A 6,183-nucleotide genomic window follows, 5' to 3' on the forward strand; every position below is an offset into this window, starting at 1 on the left:
CTGTCCATACGATCACAAAATTGTGCTGTAGTGATGGCCGAGGCAGGCAGCACTTTCGCATACACCAATGCCGTGATAGCAATCGAAACTGATGCACTGAGGACCTGCGTTGCTCTGCTGACCTTCATATTAGAAAAAGGTTTCTGATGAATGTGCCTTTCAGTCAACTTTGGAGCCAATCGCAACCGCAACTCATGTGAGGATTGGTAAAGGCTTACAATGTGGGACCAGTCAACGATGTCATCCCCAATATATAACTTGTGTGCTTGCACATTATTGCGCGTTGTTTTAATTAAATGTGGAACATCAAAGATGAAATATACCCGCTCACCATTAACTTCAAAAAAAGGCTTTGCTACAGTCACTCTTAGTTGGTTAGCGAGACTTACATTTGAACTGCCCTGGTCACAAATGACTGCTTTCACTGCAATGTTAATGCTCCTAAGCTCCACAATGAGTGACACCAGCAGGTTATGCATAACAGATGATGGTGTTGATGTGTGCCCTATAGTAAAAGCAACCGGTTGAACCCACTTTTTCGAAACACCAACAAGAAGAACTACCATTGCTCGATCAGCAATGGTTGAAGTGCGATCAGTGCCATCATCTGTAAAACCTTGGACAATGTCCCGTGCAGCATCATAACACAAATTCTTTTTGAGTGCTATTTCATCGAAAACTAAAGCACACACTCGGTCCCGTTCATTGCAAGCTTGAGTATTTGTTGCAATGGAAGAAATGATTCCTGGAATTGTGCCTGGAGTCATCTTTACATTGGCTAGCCACCTCCTTAATGAACGCCGGGAGGGCAAAGAAAAATATGGAGCCAGAAATCGGTATGCTCGCGGACCACGGAAGTTTAAGTGAAGAGCAAATTTCTTGAACCACACGGGAAACCGCTTGCCCTTGCCTTTGGGCCTCAAGCGAACATGTGCAGAAAGAAATTTAAAAACCTCCTCGGTGACGTGCGGTCGGATAATGCCAAGGGCCTTTGAAGTCGATGACGGTGCTCGGTGAGGCTGCCTCAGCAGTCTTTTGATAGTTTTCCGCTGTGCTGCTACTTTGGCTTGCAGACGTCGAATGGTTTGCTTGTATTTCTTTGATGGAGACCTTGCAGCTGGCACACAGGAACGCACTGCAATAAACAAAAATTGATTTAAAAGCGAACAGCAACTAATCCCGTACGAGCGCTTTCTTCGCTTCTTTTTTACCCAAGGTGCCCAACTTTCTGTGGTGCAAAGTTTTCGATTCCACAAATTGAAAAAAAAAAAACATTAACAATGGCACCCTAATAATGAAAATCACTGAGAGCCCACCATGACATTTTATTGGTGCTAGTTTGCTCAGAATGTCCTAAACATAAAATTGCACATTGAAAACAGCTGCAATAACAGCATAATCACCATTTGCTGTAGGGCACTCAGGCGTGGAGCTGTTGGAGGACACATCTTCTGGAGAGTCTTGTGAAGCTTGTTCAGTACCTCGGACACTGCTGTCGGAACAATCCTGCGAGCAGCCTGTGGAAGTCTCTATATCAATAGTCTGTTGAAGTGAACATAAGTGTTGAAGCAAACAGTAAACTCACCAGTCACACATGTTCCCTTTGTGACAACTGAGCGACTGCCCAAGGTTTCCTCCAGCAAGACGCAGTCAGCAGGAACTCCTTCACCAGCTACATGGGAGCTGCCACCTGTAGAGGTTTGGTAAACAGTCAACTCAGTTCGAAAAAAAAGACAAGTCGACACTGTACACACCCTGCTCCTCGGGGCACTTCAATGTGTGGGAGCCGCTTTTCGAAGCCTCTGCCGCAGACCCTAAAGAAATGAAACAACAATTTGTCAGTAAGAGGCTTAAAATAACAAAAACTGAAGCACATCCACACCTTGCAGTGCGGCTTCTGCAGTCATGTCCCAGTCACTACTTGAAACGATGCTCAGAGAACCTGCATATATGTGTAGTTGGTACAAGTTACAAAGCTTGTAGCACAGGGAAATTTAAACCACCCTTTCAAACGCATGAATTGGTAGGTGGAAGAAAAGAGAATGCATCAACAGAGAAACAAGCAATTTGTGGTTTGTGGAATTATCGACAGTGCCAGCTTTCTTTGATACGAGGTATATGTGTACATGTGCATGAAGGCTTCAAGTTAACGTTAAATAGCCCTTCAATGTATTTCAAAAGAAGTTGCACAGGTCAATAGCATAAAAGAATGACAGGAATGTAAAGCTGTTAGGAAGGTAATAGCCCACAATTCACAAAATTTAAGACTTTCGAAGTGTTACTTCTACAGCGAGGTTTCTCCATCGGCTACAAATATCTTCCAGGTTAACTGTCACCACTGATTCAAAAGAAGTGGCTGCTATCGCAGATAATTGAGTTTCTGTCAATCACTTACATGGTGCAATTGGTTGCACACTGGGAACAGCCATTCTTGTAAGCCTTGTGTGCCCAGGGCCCATGAAACTTTCAGCAGTAAAATGGTCGCTGCAAACCCTGTACGTTGCGTACAATAGGCTGGCCGGCTTACTCAGGAGATCATCTCGTCCGGCATACTGCATCCATGCTGTCATCCTGCATCGGCAATGAACTATCAGCTGAAGGCGAAGTGCTCGAACAGTGATTTTGTTATTGTTAGCCTCACTGAGCAAGCACGAAAAGTAACCTTGAAGACATGCAAACCATACAAAAGCTTTAGCGCACCTGCCGTCCCGTGGTATGCGGAAGAAACTCGTCCCTGGCTTCTTGTGGGTTCTGCCATTGTTCAAGCACCACGAAACACAGCAGTAGCTGCCGTAGCTTGGACCGCCGGACGGCATGGCATCAGCGCGGTCTGAAAATGTCAGTAAATGCACACCAGGATTTATTCGTGGTCCGAGGCTTCGGGAAACGCGTCGTGAAGCATGCGAGGCCCAGCGACCGCTCCTCAACAGGGAGTTTTCGAGTTATCGAATATCGAAAGCAAAGCTTGCGGGCGTAGCGTTGCGGGCTTCACTTAAGGGGAGCCCGCGAGCGTACGACGCGTTCGCCGCTACGCCGCAAGCTTTTCGTACGCTATTCGAAAACTCCCTAATGTTTCGCACCGAGCTCAGCGCACAGCACGCGTCGCCTCGGCTTGACGCCGTGCCCCAGTTTGCTATACTAGGGCGAGATCTTGTACGCGTTCTTGTACGCGTTCCACGATGGGACGGAGGCGTTCCGTTCCATCGAGCCGAACGCGATTCTGCATACGTTGCACAATGTTCACGTCTTGCCGCCGCATACAGCCGCAAACTGTTTTTTTAGCAAACCTCGCCGTCCTCACAAGCTCCAGAAAAAGATTACAACTGCGCGAATAAGACACCACGTAAGAAACACAGAAACGCCCACCCACACGAAGCGCAACGCGTGTGGGCGTGTTTATGTTTCTTACATGGCGTCTTATTCGCGCAGTTGTAACCTTTTTCTGATTCAATGACCCAACTAGACCGATCCCACCGGCCAGTTTCACGACGCCACCGCTGCCGCGGTGCATGCTGGTACTTGTAGTCATCCGGCCGCTCCAGCCGCCCGGAGTGCCTGTGCGTCCTGTTTCCGAACGCTTTTTGGCAATTTTTATGGTTCGTGTTGAGCCATCGTGCGATGGGAGGATTGACCTGTACGTTCCTGGGTGCTACAACAACCACACAAGGGACAAAGGCTTCGGATTCTATGTGTTTTCTAAAGAGCGAAAGCTTCGAGAGATGTGGATCCAACGGATCAATAGGTGGTACTGGTAATACACAGAGCGAGAAGAAACACGGGGACGAATAGCGGCCGCATTTCGATGGGGGCAAAATGCTAAAACATCCGTGTACTTAGATTTCCCGGAATTTATAGATTTGTCGATTATCGATTAGCTATTGATTGGCTATTGATTACCTATCGCAAGTTATTGGCCACGTATTTGGGCTAGACTAAGCATTACCAAGTCATCCCCAGCATTTCCCGAAATTTATTGATTATTGATCGATTATTGACTAGCTATTGACTCCTTATCGCAAGGTATTGGCCACGTATGTGGGCTAATCTAAGCACTACCAAGTCATCCCCAGCATTTTCCGGAATTTATTGATTATTGATCGATTATCAATTAGCTATTGATTGGCTATCGCAAGGTATTGGCCACGTATTTGGGCTAGGCTAAGTACTACCAAGTCATCCCCAGCATCCCCTGAAATTTATTGATTATTGATCGATTTTTGATGAGCTATTGATTGCTTATCGCAAGGTATTGGCCACGTATTTGGGCTAGGCTAAGAACTACCAAGTCATCCCCAGCATTTTCAGGAATTTATTGATTATTAATCGATTATCGATTAGCTATTGATTGGCTATCGATTGGCTATCGCAAGGTATTGGCTACATATTTGGGCTAAGCCAAGCACTACCACGTCATCCCCAGAATTTTCCGGAATTTATCATTATTGATCAATTATCGATTAGCAATTGATTGGCTATCGATGACTTCGCGATCATTGGCTATTGGCGTTTTTATGTTAAAAACGCCGCCTAGCTTACTCAAGAACTTCTAGATATCGCTGTTACTGAAGTCTGCAAGTCGTGCGCGAAACCCCTGTAGGTAAGCATCATTAGGGCACGAAGGTTTCGGCGCCGCATTTCAAACCTGTCTCCAACAGGTATACAAATCCTATTATGTCCGTCGCTAAGCAAACATAACGTTGCAGTCACCGAGATGCAAGTGTGCAAAAATAGTAACGCAAAACGACCGCGTACAACAAACAGCATATACTACATACAAAGCTTGAACAAATACGATACTCAACGCGTAATCAGCGGGTAACAACCGAAATGAAAGAGCAGCAGACACTTTTCAACGTTCGCCTCGCATGCTAATATGAACAGCCGATGTCATTTCCTAAAATACATGAATTTTTCTCGGTGGTGGAGTCGCAGAGATGTCTGCGAAGCTCGTGCGCTGTACTCAACGAGCGCGAACAGCGGTTACAGTGGCTGTACCGCGGTGGTGTGGGTGACCAGTTGACTACAACCAAGATGGTGATAGTGCTACATCCGGAAAACCGGCGCATGCGCAGATCGGTCGGTGGGATCGGTCTTGAAAACGTACCTCACCTGCTGTCTCACACACGAAAACACCGAAGCAGCCGACGTTGACGAAACCTTCCCGCTGTCATGCCTATGGTCATGCCTGGGCTTGTCGCATGCTGCTATGGCGAGTACTCTCGGCATAGAGAAAGAAAAAAAAGTTAAGAGAGGACACTCCGCGAAATCTGGCCTCAGGAAGTACGTCACGACCACGTAACAAACTAGTGCTCTCACCAAACGCCAGAGGACGCAAGTGCGAAAAACAAAAAGTTATCATCAATTAAACAGAATGTTTTTTACAAAATAATAATTATGCGCCTATATTTGACATGTTATTTATACATAAAAACAATTTATTCAACGCACCTTACGTGGTTATTTTTGTTATTCAACTACGGCTTGTTGATTTACTTACGTTTTTTTTTAGTAGCTGCCAAGTTAAAAGTGAACGTACAGTTGATTACATGATGGAATATGACCGTTTCACACAGCACTCGTGTTTGTTCATTCTGTGTTATGTCGTTGTTCCATTGATGAAAAAAGCCGGCGAAGCAGTGCCCCCGGGCCCGACCAGAATCTTTGAGGCTAACCTTGAAGATCAGGCCCTAGAGACGCTTCTAGACCCCTTCAATGACTTTTGGACATCACGCAAGCTATCACAAGAATGAAAAACAGCTGAAGTACGCTTTATCCCCAAACCGGGCAAGTCCCCACACATTGACAACCTGTGGCTCATATCCCTCACATCATGCATAAGCATAATCATGAAAAGGATAGTACTCAAATGCCTCCAACAACACCTGGACGAAACCAATGCCAGACCCCATGTTTGGCTTTATACGACATCTTGAGACCCAGGACGTGCTAATGCAATTGAAGAAGGAGATCGTCATCCCTGCCACACACCACGGGCCATTCTCGCGCTAGACCTGAAGGGAGCATTTGACAACGTGGCATACGAGGCGATATTTCGGAATCTCAACAACACAGGCTCAACAACACAGTGGCGTATTTAAGCCACTGAAAAGTAAGGATGGATGTTCAGCCTTGCTGGTGTGGCATTTCATAGGTTGTAACCCACCATATTTTTAACCAAGCAAT

At 46.0% G+C, this 6,183-nt stretch overlaps 1 long non-coding RNA gene across 1 annotated transcript; it reads right to left on the reverse strand.

Moving 5' to 3' along the window:
- Positions 1-1,013: 1,013 nt before the first annotated feature.
- On the reverse strand, positions 1,014-1,881 carry LOC125945168 (uncharacterized). Its single transcript, XR_007466668.1, has 3 exons — positions 1,586-1,881; positions 1,404-1,517; positions 1,014-1,135 (listed from the first exon to the last, which is right to left on the reverse strand). It is a non-coding gene; the product is annotated as an uncharacterized LOC125945168 (long non-coding RNA).
- Between the last annotated feature and the right edge of the window lie 4,302 nt (positions 1,882-6,183).

Source organism: Dermacentor silvarum, chromosome 4 (genome assembly GCF_013339745.2).
Source record: "Dermacentor silvarum isolate Dsil-2018 chromosome 4, BIME_Dsil_1.4, whole genome shotgun sequence".
Classification (NCBI taxonomy): domain Eukaryota; kingdom Metazoa; phylum Arthropoda; class Arachnida; order Ixodida; family Ixodidae; genus Dermacentor; species Dermacentor silvarum.